Source organism: Diabrotica undecimpunctata, chromosome 3 (assembly GCF_040954645.1).
Source record: "Diabrotica undecimpunctata isolate CICGRU chromosome 3, icDiaUnde3, whole genome shotgun sequence".
Lineage (NCBI taxonomy): Eukaryota > Metazoa > Arthropoda > Insecta > Coleoptera > Chrysomelidae > Diabrotica > Diabrotica undecimpunctata.
This window is the reverse complement of record NC_092805.1, coordinates 114,132,218-114,146,429: the sequence shown is the minus strand read 5'-3', so window position 1 is coordinate 114,146,429 and position 14,212 is coordinate 114,132,218. Positions and strand designations below refer to the sequence as shown.

General features: G+C 32.6%; 1 protein-coding gene across 2 annotated transcripts in view; it reads left to right on the top strand.

The window, feature by feature from the left end:
• The window catches only part of LOC140437257 (trehalase-like), a 53,370-nt gene that overhangs the window by 2,548 nt on the left and 36,610 nt on the right, over nucleotides 1-14,212 (top strand). Inside the window, exon 1 of one of the 2 annotated variants that reach the window (XM_072526673.1) lies at nucleotides 12,105-12,394. The exons of the other annotated variant lie outside the window; for it this stretch is intronic. The gene's annotated coding sequence lies outside the window, so the exon portion shown is untranslated. Of the gene's footprint in view, nucleotides 1-12,104; nucleotides 12,395-14,212 lie in introns of those variants that run through there. 2 annotated transcript variants of the gene reach the window in all.

Sequence of the window (14,212 nt, the reverse complement as noted above, 5' to 3'; positions counted from 1 at the left end):
TTTGATCCCTAAATATCATACGAACAAGTTAAATTTTGACGAGAATATCAATTTTGAGACCCTAAAAAGATGCAAAAAAGTTTACCACTTTTACCCCCTAAACCCCCCTCATAGAGGGTAAGAACGTAAAAAATTTATATATCAAGAATATGTACGCCGTAGAAAAAAATATTTCAAATAAAAAATGTAGCTGAGATAATTTTAAATAAAAATGATTATTATCACTTTTTGTGTAAAATGAACCGTTCTCTCAGAAATAACGCTTGAAGCGACCGGCGATTTTGAATGTCAGTTACGCACCTAAAATTAATGTGAAATATAATTTGTATCAACTCGGCGGTAAAATTCGATATCTTTTGATCAGATTGTCCTATCGACAAAAATCAGAATGCATTTTAAAGGTGAAGAGCGCAGCATTCGTTTACAATTTTTGTGTTTTGCCGCAAATGAAGTCAGTTTCTATAAATATGTTCAATAAATAAACGTTGCATGATTTTTGCCATTTTTTACGATTCTCATGAGATCAATAAAATTTATCAGTTTCATTGACCTATCGTAGTGAAATTTTCATTGTTAGGGACCAATCTTCAAAACCTGAAACATGAAATTTCGATCTTGTTTTGGCAACAAATATGAGGAATTTGAAATATCACTAAAAACGCAAAATTTAAACTTATAGCGATCGCACGTTACGTGAAATGCCTTCAAGAAGGCGGTTTTGGATGCAATGAAAAACAGAAGTTGGGTAATTTTTAAAAACATGCTAGTGTAATTGAAAAGCGTAGTTTTAAACGTTTAAGGTTGTTTGTAATGTAAAAGTTTAAATTCAGAGTTTTTTAGGCATATTTTAAATGCCTCACATTTGATGCCAAAACTCACAACTAAAATTTCATGCTATAGGTTTTGAAGATTATTCTCTAGTAATAAAAACTCCATAGTGGCCGGTAAATGAAAGTGATAAATTGTATTGATCTCATGAGAATCATAAGAAATGGCAAAAATCGCGCCACATTTATTTATTTTATAGTCTTTGTAAAAACTCAGTTTATTTGCGGCAAAACACCAAAAATTGCGTACAAAAGCTGCACTCCTACCTTTAAAATGCATCTTGATTTTTGTCTATAGGACACTCGGATCAAAAGATATCGAATTCGATTCGAATCGAATCAAAAGAGATCGCTTTAAAAGAACTGTTTATTCTACATAAAAAATGCTAATAAACATTTTTGTTTAAAATTAAATTTATTTAATTTTAAACAAATTTTAAAGGTATTGAATTTATTTAACACCTTTATAAAAACAGCTTATTTTCGGCCAAATACAACCACTGAATACGAAAGCTGCACTCTGCATCTTTAAAATACATCTTGATTTTTATCGATAGGACTCCCTGATCCAAAGATATCGAATTTTTACTGTCGAGCTGATACAAATTTTGTTGAACATTGATTTCGCGTGCTTAACTTGACATTTAAATCACCGATCTCTTCAAGCGTTGTTTCTGAGAGAACGGTCCATTCTACACCAAAAAAGGTTTATAAACATTTGTGTCATCTCAGTTACATTTTTTATTCAAAATATTTTTTTCTACTGCGTACAGATTCTAGGTAAATCGATTTTTTTTGCGTTTTTACCACCCTACTAGGGGGTTTTAGGAGCAAGCCTGGGTGAAAAGTGGTAAGCTTGTTCCTGTGATTTTTAAAGGTTCACTGACATTTTCGTCTCTGGCGACTGGAGTATATTTTTAACCGTAAAAGTGTTATTATAGCCGAATATGTTACTAAATAAATATATCAGGCCAAAGTGTCTAGACAACTTTAATAATTGGGCAAACATTGCGCTAAATAGTAATATTTAAGAATGTCTGTCTAATTAGTTAGAATTGATTATTTTTTCACAAGGGTCAATTATCTAAAATATCTCAATTTGTTTTATAACTGTTTAATTATTATGTTTTTTATCATCTATAAAGGCTTATTTATGCATACCAATTATCTTGACCAACTATTGCACACGTATTTGCCAGCTGGGTAGTTGCTGTTGTAATTTAATATTTTTATTCACAAATTTAAAAGCATGCAGTCAGTTTACCAAACGAACTAAGGAGTTTAGTTGCACATAGTGCATAAGTAGGCACATGTAAGTACAATACGAAAATTTTACAAAAAAAAATACCAATGTTAACAGTATTCTTTTGAAGTATTCAAAAATTAAATGTATTGTTATTATCATTATCATTCTCTCTAGCTTTATTATATCTTACTTTTTCTTTGTTTTCTCATTATTAATATTGAGTTGTTCTCATTTCGCCGTTGGAAATGCCCAAACTATCTTAATCCGTACACTCTCTCCTTGCTACTGTTAATATTGGTAACACATCTAGGCTTTCCGTCATAATTTCATCTTTAAATATATCATTTTGGTCTCTCCACATAGATCTTTATACACTGTGCAAATTTTTGATAACTTCTTTATCGCTTGGAAAAAAATTATTTAATTTCATAAATTTTAGTAAAGTCCATTTCAGAAATAGGTAAAAAAGTTCCTATTCCAATTCATCCATTATTTTATTTAATTTGGTTACGTTGCATTAATAGCCCAGAGAAATAAGCATTTTTTCATGACACTCGTCCGGCCAGGCAAACGACAGTTGTTTTGAGTAGTATGGACCTCTGTAACAAAAACCTATATGTTTCCTGCCGCCGATTTTTTGGACTCAATTCGTTATTAACAAATTAAAGTCAAAAAACGGAAAATTTTTGCTTTTTTCGTCTATCAGCAAAAAGTGAAGCATTTTAAACAACTTTTACAAGAGAAGAAACTTTTATGTCATATAAAAACCTTTAAAATGGCGTTTTCTAAATGTTTCTATCCTTATTTGTTGCTTCGGAAGTTGCAAAATAGGTCAAAAATTTCGGATTTTTATAAATGTTAATAACTTTTTTAAAAATAAACTTATAACATTTATATTTCATGGAATGCTGTGTCTTGTAGTGCTTAAAATATGGTTAAAATTTCAAAGTGATCGGTATATAGTTTAAAAGTTATTTTATTTGTTTATCCCAAATTAATTTTTTTTGCAACAATATAAGTCAGAAAATTATATAGTTTTAGTAATTGTAAGGGTAGTTTCTGGAAGAAGAAGACTTGTTCTATTATTAACATTAAAAAAAATAAGAAAATTAATTTTAAATATTGCAAAATAATTTTGCAAAAACTTGTCGATTTTTTGCTTATAAACAATTAGAATATCTTTTTAACCATTGCCTGTAAAAATATTATTTTTTTATATTTAAAAAGTCTGTTGACATGATGAAAAATGACATCATTCTGTCTCCGGCTTCGGCACGCAATGTAGCTTTTCTTTAATAATTTTAAAGTGTTTGTTTGTCCTTTTGTAGTGTAGTGTAATGTACAATTATATGTTTATGATATTTTGTTCTTGTCAGATAGGCCGCAATTGACGAAATGCCCCTGAAGATGATCTAGGGATCGAAAGTACTTGGGCAAGATTAAATTAAACTGTGCTCGATATATGCCTTTTATTTGATCAAAGTTCAATTATTATTTTGTTATTTACGTGCCTGAATAGTAAAATTTGAACTCCGTTCAAACCATTCCAGGAGGTTGCGTAGCCACGAGATTTTACGTTTTCCTACGCTTCTTCTGCCATTGATTTTGCCCTGCATTATATTTCTTGATAGTTCGTATTTTTCTCATCTTATGATTTTTATGGAATTTAAGTTGTTCGATAACTTGTGCGTTTGTTTTCCAATTTATCCATGATACTTTCAGAATACATCGGTAACACCACATTCCGAATGCTTCAAGGTTTTCGTTGGATTGTTTCAGTGTCCAGTCCTCAAAAATATACAAAAGGATGGAAACAATATAACATTAAAACATTCTTATCCAGAGCGTTATATTGATATTGCGATTACAGAAAAGTTTTACCTTCTTTTTCTTCTTCTTTATAAGCAACTCTGCTTGTTCATTGACGGATTAATACCTCTATGAAAGGTTGTCACTCCATCTTTTGCGCGGTCGTCCGATACTTCTTCTGCCGATTGGTGACCTATCATTTGCTATTTTATCGACACGGGTCTCCTCCATTCTGCTTATGTGGTTTTTCTAATGTTTTCACTTCTCTTTCGATCTTTTAGCGTATATCCTGTAATTCTTCTCAGTTCTCTCATTTCTGCCGTTTCCAGTAGCCTTTGTGTTGTGGCTGTTTAAGGTCTTATTTCTGAGGCATATGTCATTATTGGTCTTACACTGGCTTTATAAATTCTTGACTTCATCTCAGTGTTATTTTGTTTCGCCATAGAGCAGTATTAAGGGATCGTATTAGTTTATTTGCTTTTTTTACTTGATCTCTCACTTCTTTGTCCAGGTGTCCATAGCTGGATAGTTTATTTCCAATGTATTTTATTTCCATTACTAGTTCAATACTGATGCAATCAATTTTTATTTTACATCTGTTGATTCTTTGCTGATTACTATTATTTTAGTTTTCTGAGATTAGATTGTCATATAAAATTATTTTGCTCTTATGTTAAGTCTGTGGACCAGTTTTTGCAGACTATCTTCATATTGGGCTATCAATATTTCGTCGTCTGTATAACAAAGTATTTTTACTTCTTTGTTTCCCATTCTGTATCCTCTTCCTTTGTTAACGCTTTTGATGATTTCATCTATGATGAAATTAAAGAGCATAGGGCTCAACGAGTCCCCCTGTCTTACTCCGCTGCTTATTTCTACAGGTTCTGTAAGTTGTCCATCTATTCTGACTTCCATTTTGTTGTTTTGGTAGATGCTTTCAATAGTTTTTATAATATTTAGGGGAACTTCTCTATTATGCAGAAGATGAATTACATCTTTGAGTATTACTCTGTCAAATGCTTTCTTTAAGTCAATCAGACACAGAAATTCCGGTCTATTATACTTTAGTGATTTGCTATATGACGAATATTGCATCTGTACATGATCTTCCACTACGAAAACCCTGTTGTTTATCTGCTAAACTTATCTTCTGATTCATTAGTTCTTGTAAAATTTTAGTTGTAAGTTTTAGCGTAGTATTTAACAAGTTTATACCTCTGTAGTTTTCTGGCTGTTTTTATCTCCTTTTTTGAATAGTAGAATTAGTTCGCTCGTACTCCATTCTTCCGGTATTTTATTGTGTTTTATAATTTTATTAATTATTGTGCGTGCATGTGTTTCATTTCTTATTGTCTCGTAATTATGGTACCATAATTACAAAAGTTTTCCTATTGTGTTAAAAGTTGACCATTCAATTTCAATGCGGCATCGTATTTCTTTTGTCTGATCAGTATCTTCTGTGATCCATCCTTAAAGGTATTTGTACGAATATATATTTGTTCAATTTCTGTATTATTATATATAACCACATACCTCCATACACCAAACACCGCGTAGCATGGGCGTGCTACTATACAGATACACATTCGTAAGAAAAAAAACCGAAAGATAGTGTATCACATAAAGACGATAGAATCTGGGCAAAGAAAGCGTAAAGCATTAAGAGTTGGTGAATGTCCATAGATAGAAAACCCTCTCTACATGTGATACTCTTGCAAAGTATAGTTCTAACCATATTCCTATATCTGAAGGCAAAGCAGAACAGAAAACGTGGAAAAAGTTTCATTCCAACAGACACTCTAGAAAAAATTGAACTTCAAGCAAAGAACGCCGAAAAACGGAAAGCTAAAGCTAAGACAGTAAAAAACGATTTATAGAATCCGAAAATCGTTCTTTAAGTGACCAAGCAGAATTCCTGAACAGCCCAACTGAATATGATGCTGATATTGATGCTTCAATAACATGATAGGAAGAACTGGATAGAAACGCGGTCATTGATGTTCTTGTTAAATAAGTAAAATATTTTATTGGCAAAATTTTGACTAGTCTTTCCGATGACTTTGAATATGAGATCAATTACCTGAGAAGAAAAAATAAATCGAACAAGTTCTTTTATTCAAATGTTCCTGAAGTTCTAGTGTTTTATCGCAAGACATAGCGATGCTTTTACCTGTACCAGTTTATACGGAAAAACAAAGAGGCAAAATAATTTTGTTCAGTTCGAAGTGAATTTTGGCGCACTACATGTTCAATGAACGATGTCTCGTTCCACCACTGTGTGTCTCAGTGTGGACCACTGTGGGACACAGTGAGACACTTTGCAATATCAAAATGATTTTTTTACGCTTTTGTTTTCAAGTTCAAATCTAGTTGTGTATTTTTGTAAAATAAAGGCCAATTTACAGAATTATTTGTTTGTTTTCATCATATATAGAAAAGTGAAAAAATCTCGAATGACTAAAAATCGTCTCACTGTGGACCACTCTCCCCTATAGCGAATTTTGTCAAACGGATTTTTTTTTTATTTTTGTACTGAATTTTAAAACAATAACATTTTTAAATAGATAATAAGTACCTAGTCCCTTTTAAATGATGTGTCACAAACCCATACCATTCTCCACAGATTTACTTTATACCCTTCACTCTAGATGGTGCCCAATTTAGATGTTTAATTCTTAACCCTTAACTGGTCCGGTACTGTAGCAGTAGCGTGACTGGTCTGGCGTAGTCTGCGAAACTACTGTTTTCAAGAAAGCAAAACAACACTCAAAAATAATTTTTTTATTAAGAAAAAATGTTACAAACATACCCTGATATATTTATATAAAAGTGAACGTATTAGATTTGGGCATTATTTGGGTTATAAAAAAATTTTAAAATAAAACTGACATCCATACAAATATTTGCGAAAAAGTACATAGTTTTGTAAAGTAATTAAAAAACTATATAAAAAACACTATGAAAAAAATGTATTTCTAGGATAAATGTTCAAACTGCACACTAAACAAAAAACTAGGTAAAATAAAAATCGTTCAAAAATGTTTGTTTCCAGCATCAGTCAAACTTTACCAATTTTATATGCAATTTTTACATAGTGTTTTTGTACATCCCAAACAAACAAACAGGCTTTTTGCAACGCAAGCACAGGTATTTTGTGCTCATGACTGCTTTGAAAATTTCTCTTCCAGTTCCATCTGTTGCAAATAAACGGTCCATATTTTCGTGATTGGAGTTGAAAATGGCAGTGTAAACAAGGAGTGCCAAAAATGCTCTTAACTCAATAACATACATTTCTCTAAGATGACGGATAGAACTAGCAGAATATTTCTCACTCATTGATCGTAATTTTGTGTTTGTATTATGCTCAATATATTGTAGACTGTTATCACTAAACAACATATACCAAACAGACAAGGATATCGCAGCCTCGCAGAGAATTTTTGCCTTTGTTTTTAGAATTGGCACTTTTATGACAATGTTGTGTTTACGTGTTTTAGATGAGGGGATAACTTCTGACGTACACTACCTGTGTCGATAACCATAAACATACGTTTTGTCACTATCACTTACTGCTAATTCATCACAATCTGCAGGCTCGTCAGAATCAGAAAATTCCGAACATGTATCGTGTTCAGATTCAATGTTATGGTCTTCCGAAATATCGTCTACATCACTGTCACTATCACATTCCTCATTGTACCACTTTTAAAGAGTTGTCTCATAATCGTCATCACTGAAACGCACTCGTTTTGATGGCCCGCTTGAATAATTTCTAAAAATGCACGACACACAAAAAAGTCACACCAACAGTCCGGCGTCGTCTGAGGAACTACTCTCGACCTAATTGTTGCGATAACTTTTTAAGAACTGAGAGAAACTTGTCGCAAATACAGCCACTTGTCAAGCTTCAATAGTTTAAGGATTAGATAGAAGGACTTGCCTGTGGGCTGTGCCAATTTCCAATAAAATATAATTAAAAATATGGAATCATCTGTCAGACGACGCCGGACCAGTTAAGGGTTAAAGCAGGAGGTACTTTAAAAACTAAAATTGACGTGTATCCCAGTTTTTTTTTTTTGAAATATGCACTATTATTGGAATAACGAATGTAATCCATTTAACTGTTCCACATTGTATAAAAAGTATTAGTCACATATTTTAATATGAAAAATCGGATATAAGAAAAATAGGTAAAAAGTATCAGATCAAGTCTTAAATAAAATGGGTCACCAACGAATCGCTTGAATTGTTTGAGTACAGTACTGCTTATTGCTCTACTTTCTTTTGTCTACACTACACATTATCTTTCTCCTTCCATATCGGCTCCGGCCGTAGGCACATGGCCTGAGCTACCCCTTGTCATTCTGTTGGATCATACCATTTTCGAGATGGGACTTTTACGAATTAATTCGAGGTATCCATGAACGTGTCTCTCCAGATAACGATTGATTTGATTACCTGTTCAGTTTTTATAAATCAACTTTAGAATAGTTACGACAAAAATTAAAATAAGCAATTTCAGTTTTGAAACTTATAGTTGGTATTTTTTTTGTATTGATGTGATTATTTTAAATAATATCTATAATATTTCGATCTTTATGTAACTCGCCGTGTACAAACAATTCGTTTTAAAATTTCAACTATGATCTTGATGTTATTTTTTATGTATTAGAGAAATATCTATCATTGCATCTACATGATGTATCTACAGATAGGATTTTTTAAAAATATATCAAGAAAATGGATGAAATAAGTACTTGGTACAAACGGTGGGATGAATGTAGACGAACTTAAACGTTAAGTGGGATAGAAACCCTCTCTTCTTAACTTCGTAGAAAAACTATGGTATGAAAGTTGAATAATAACTTTCTATACATGTAGTTCGAATTTTGTCGTCGTTCGTTTCTCATCAAGTATGGCAGCAATTCATGCTAAAAAAGATTAAGTTGATTACTGCATGTTCAACGTCGAAACAGTCATCATCCAAAACGAAGAATGGCTTTAAAACAAAGAGAATGATGATGATCACAAACACGATTCTGAATTGATATCGATAATTTACCATTTTATACCTGTCTGTCAATATTTTTCATTTAACTCTTTCGCCTCGACTTTTTAATTTTTATGAACTTTTTTTAGGAATTTTTTTGGATTATTTAGGCTCTAAATGCTCTTTTTATGCGATTTGCAACATTTGTCAAATTTATTGACCTATGTTTTGATTAATATTACCATGGGACATATATGTCCCTCCAGGTTATAATTACGTCCCAGTAGTTACAAAACTTAATAAAAGCAGATAACACAAAAACGTGTTTATTGTATAATTCATATATGAAATATCTTAAAACAATCCATACATAATGCAATGTTATACTCACAGCATGAAACCTTTGTTGTTTTTTCTTTTTTTAATTTTGTGACATCAGCGGCATCTTCGTCGAGTTGTCCCTTCAATGTGCAAATGCTCTCCAATATTTTGTAGAGACATTGTAGTTTTTTGATGGTCTACCATATAATCTGCGTCTTTTTACGGAAGCATTTTGTCTGCCACAACTGTTCAGCTGCTCGGCTAATGGTACAATAAATTGCAGAAGAAGAATTTTTTTTTGGTGTATTTCTTTATAAAGTATCCAAGAATTCACCACCCACGTCAGACGTAGTTTACAAAGTACCTAATTCCGCCATTTATTAGATTTTTTGTTTATATCGTACAGTCCACACAGCTGATCTGCAAGATCGACTCCGACCATATTTTGATTGTAAAATAAAACTGACCGTGGACAAGAAACATTAGTTTTTGAACCATTTTGAACCATCTTTCATTTTTATTTCGACTAAACCAATTTCAGCTATGTGACAATTACTAATTACAACCACTTATTTAGTATTCTTCCATTTGACGGTTAATAAACCCGAATTGCTGCATTGCATTTCTAAGTCTAAGTACTTACAGCTTTTTACTGATTTCTGCTAGCTGTCTTCGATTGCTTACACAGTTACCAACTGCCGCATACTGTAAATTCTTCATTAGGTTATATAGATACAGGCCCATGCAGATACGTCTGGACTTCTAATACTTTGACATAGTTTGGTAACCACTCCTTCGCCCAAAGTTCCTATTTTAATACTCCTTTTTATAGGTTTTCTAGGTATATATTGCTATATTGCTTGAGAACTGATCTGTCTTTAAATTTAGCTATTAATTCATCAACACATTGATAAACACTATCGTAACGTCCACTTAAAAAAAGTTTCCAACAAGTCACAACCTCGTCAATATAGTAAGTTTTGTTAAAGTCTGTTGGCTTATCTGGATTATTGAAGTAGAGCTTCGATAGCAGTGTCAAAAATGTATCTCTAGAAACCGCAGATTTCAATGCTTCATTCTCCATTGATTTATTTGTAGACCAATAAAGCTGCATGGTTGGAAATCGATTGTAACTCACGATTAAGACAGCCCCGCCATTATCATTATTTCAGAGGGATCGGTAGATTCAACACTAAGTTTATTTTGTTCTTTTAACATCTTTAACCGTTGGTTTGTATTTTGTGATATATACATTAGACGACTTCTAAGGAACATTTTTAGAAACACATTTATTTCGCTACAAGAACGATTAATTGAAATTAGTGGCACAGCGAAAACGTCACGGATCGGTAGATTTTTTCGGGGAACAAAATGTTCATAAGATGGTTGAGAGGTTGGCTATTTAATCAAAGAGACATTTAGTATTGTACTAGAAGTTGTAGACATATTACCAGATTGTTCTTGGGGCAATTCATCATTCAAGAGATATATGGTTAATTGCTAGAATAAATGAACTTTAATCAAATAAAAGGCAGATATCGAGCAGAGTTTGGTGCGTATTCCGAACAGCTAACCTGAAAGGGCTCTTCTTTATCATCCGATTCATTTTATAAATTGTCAGCCAAATATTTTAATTCGCGTTTATCCACTTTCCTTTCTAATTTTTCCTTTTTCTATAATAAAATACAGAGTATGATTCGAGAGGGATAAATACGTTCCATATTAAAATTCTAGTGGGACTCATATGTTCCAACGTATATATTTCTTCTGCTTCTTCTTCTTCTTTTTATATAGACATGAATCTGTCTGTTTTTCAATGTGCCTCCAGTAAGTTGTCGTTCCATCGTTTTCGTGGCCTTCCTACTGATCGTCCTCCTATTGGGGAACCGTCTCTTGCCGTCTTTACTACTGTATTTGTTATCATTCGGCTTATATGATCGTTTCATTCTACTCTTATATTTCGTACCCAGTTCTTGATGTTATCCACCTTGCATCTACGTCGTATATCTGTAATTCTAGCTCTGTCCCATAGTGTTTTCCCATCAATGTTTCTAAGTGTTTTCATCTCTGCTGTTTCTAACATGCTTTTTGTTCTCTCTGTGTCAGGTCTTGTTTCTGTCGCGTATGTCATTATTGGTCTGATGACTGTTTTGTAAATTCTACCTTTCATTTCTTTCCCGATATTTTTATTTCTCCATATTGTTTGATTCGGGCAGACTGTGTCTCTTCCGTAAGGCTACATCTTCTTTAGCCCTGTTTTCTTTTGCTACTCCACTGTAGATTAGTACGTATTCACCTACTTTGATTATCATTTTCCTTTCTATTTGTTTCCTGTAGAGCACAAATGTCTATTTCTTTCTCTTTCAGCACTTGGGTTATTTCTTGGCCCCTTGAGTTGTGCGATCTGATATTCCAAGTAGTAATTCTCATCTGGCTTTAGGACGTTTTTCGCTTGTCCTTATTTCTTGTCGTAGTCGTCTTCATGGTATCAATTCGGTTCCGAGGCTGTACATTGTTTTTTTTTGAGCAGTACCTATTTGTTTTTACGATTGGTAGGTTGCTAACCTTGTCAATACGTACACATTTTATTTGAACCATTCAAATATTTTCTTGGAAATTTCCGGAACTAAAAAAAATGATTCCAAAAGTCTGAATCGCTAAAATAGATAGCATGCGAATAAAAACAAAGAACTATCAAAAGATACCTAGTTTGAAAAGTATTTGTGGTTATTTCGACCTTTCTTATACTAAAAAATAATATCTAATACTCTCTTTAATTTTTTTAACGAATCCGGACAGCATTTCTTTGCAATTCGATAGTGGCCACCTCTATAGTTTCCGTTCGGAGGAAATCGTGGTAGATCGGGGGGCACGGCTGTCGATTCGGTAGATGCAGATGGGCACATTCGCGTTCCAAACTAATTACTTTGGCCGCCACCGGCCCCCAAGACTCCACGTGGTCTGTAGACCATGATATAAATCATCACGAAATAACATCATCGAACGTATTCGCGTTCGCGAAAACGTATCGACAATCATAATCTCTCATTCTCAATACAATAAATAAATAAACAAACTGCAGTGGAGTGTCAGTGGCAACTAGTCTACAATAAATAACATCAGATCATGAAAATAAATCCTGAAAAAATAGTTAAGTACTCCAGAGACATTCGTAGCTGGGATATCGTTATATTATCTGTTGTAAGTATTGTTTCTATTTTATTATAGTACAACAAACATTTTCATGCGGACACCTGATATTGTATTGTTTATATTTGACTTTATTGACGTACAATGCGGATGTAAGGGTATAACTTGTTGCTTACACTTACAGATAAACTCTGGAAAATTTTAGTAAAAGCAGATTACCATTTTTTTTCAGTCGTATCTCTTTTACATCACATTTTTTATGTTGGATTGTTCGCTTATTTTCTGCCATACTTCAAGGGTTGAAAGAATTATATAGAATATAGTTATGAAATATAGTTATTCTTTTGCTTGCTGTTGATTGCTTCACCTTCTCTCCATAGCCTCATTTATAGACCAGAGAAATTAGCAAATAAAAAGCGTTTTTCGTGAAAATCTTCGATACAGCTAACAACTGCTTCTGATAAATTTGGTGATACCTACCAATATGTGATGCACAAAATGTGCAAAAGAAAAAATCCTTTAAAATGAGAGTTTGTAAAGTCATTTTTGTTAATTTGTTGCTTAATTATTGCAAAAATAGCTTCAAAAGACGATTTTTTGAAAATCGTTAATAATTTTTCTAAAAATACACAAAAAAATTGTAATATAGACTTATAATAGGGACCCAGAAAGCTTTTATCTACAATGTTATTATGTCTAAACTATTAGGTCTACAGAAAATTCTAAAAGCACCAAATTGGAGAGAAAGGCTTATTTTATCAAATTAAATCATTTAATAATTAAAAATATGTTAAACATTGTAAAATAGGTTTAAAGAAGTACTGTGATTTTAAGCTTATAAACGTTTAACATAATTCAAACACATTAACATATATGTATAAAGTTAATTTATTTTATTCGAAATATGGCAATTTTACATGAATTTAACCTTCTGTCGGGCGCGGTCTTCAAACGTTTACGCCTCTTAATGTAAATAACAGCAACTTATTTTAATACTAGGCATTTAATACTAAAAACTTAAGTACATAAAAAACGAGTACCGTAAACTGGGGTAACTCTGCTCCACTTTTAGGAGTTATTAAAGGAATTGCGAGGAAAAGTGTATAAACTTTCTACTAGTATTATGTTTTTTTTTTAATAACTGATGAAGAAGGTATACAATGTAATTATTGTATGGTATTTTTTATTCTAAAAATAATTAATTACATATTTTTTTTAATAAAAAGTGGAGCAAAGTTACCTATAGTGTGGGGTAACTTTGCTCCACCTCATAAAAGCATGAAATTTTGTATAGTAACGTATAGTTGGAGCAAAGCTAATGGGTTGCTTATATTAACCTTGCTCCAAAAATATTATTTGTGCAAAAAAAACTAAAAAAGAAAGCAGCGTATTCGGCTGAGTACTTCCTCAACATTCAGGGGAAATATTCCGCATTTTCGAAACCCTTCCTCTAAATTAGATTTGATTTGTGGACCAAGCAAGTCCATCACCTTTGACAAAAATGGAGGAAAGTGTTGCTTCTGTATATTAGTGTTGCGAATGCCATCTTCAGTACTTTTCAAAACTGACAAAATTTTTCGTCAGGGTATTTTTAGGGGCCGAAAGAAAGCCACGTCTAGAGGTTGCGTCAAACCTGTACTGTTTGGAGGCAGACAAATTAAATGATTGTCGTTTTCACGACAGAGTTGAAGTGCATGTACTGTAATATGTTAAGAGAGGTTGTCGTATAATAATACCTTTTTACCATTCAGCTTCCTAAACATAGGTACCAACTGGAATTTAAGCCAATCTGCAAAAATATTTGCATCCAACCATCCGGAACTGCTAGCGTTGTAACGGCATCCTTTTGGCCCATTATCAGCCCAAGTA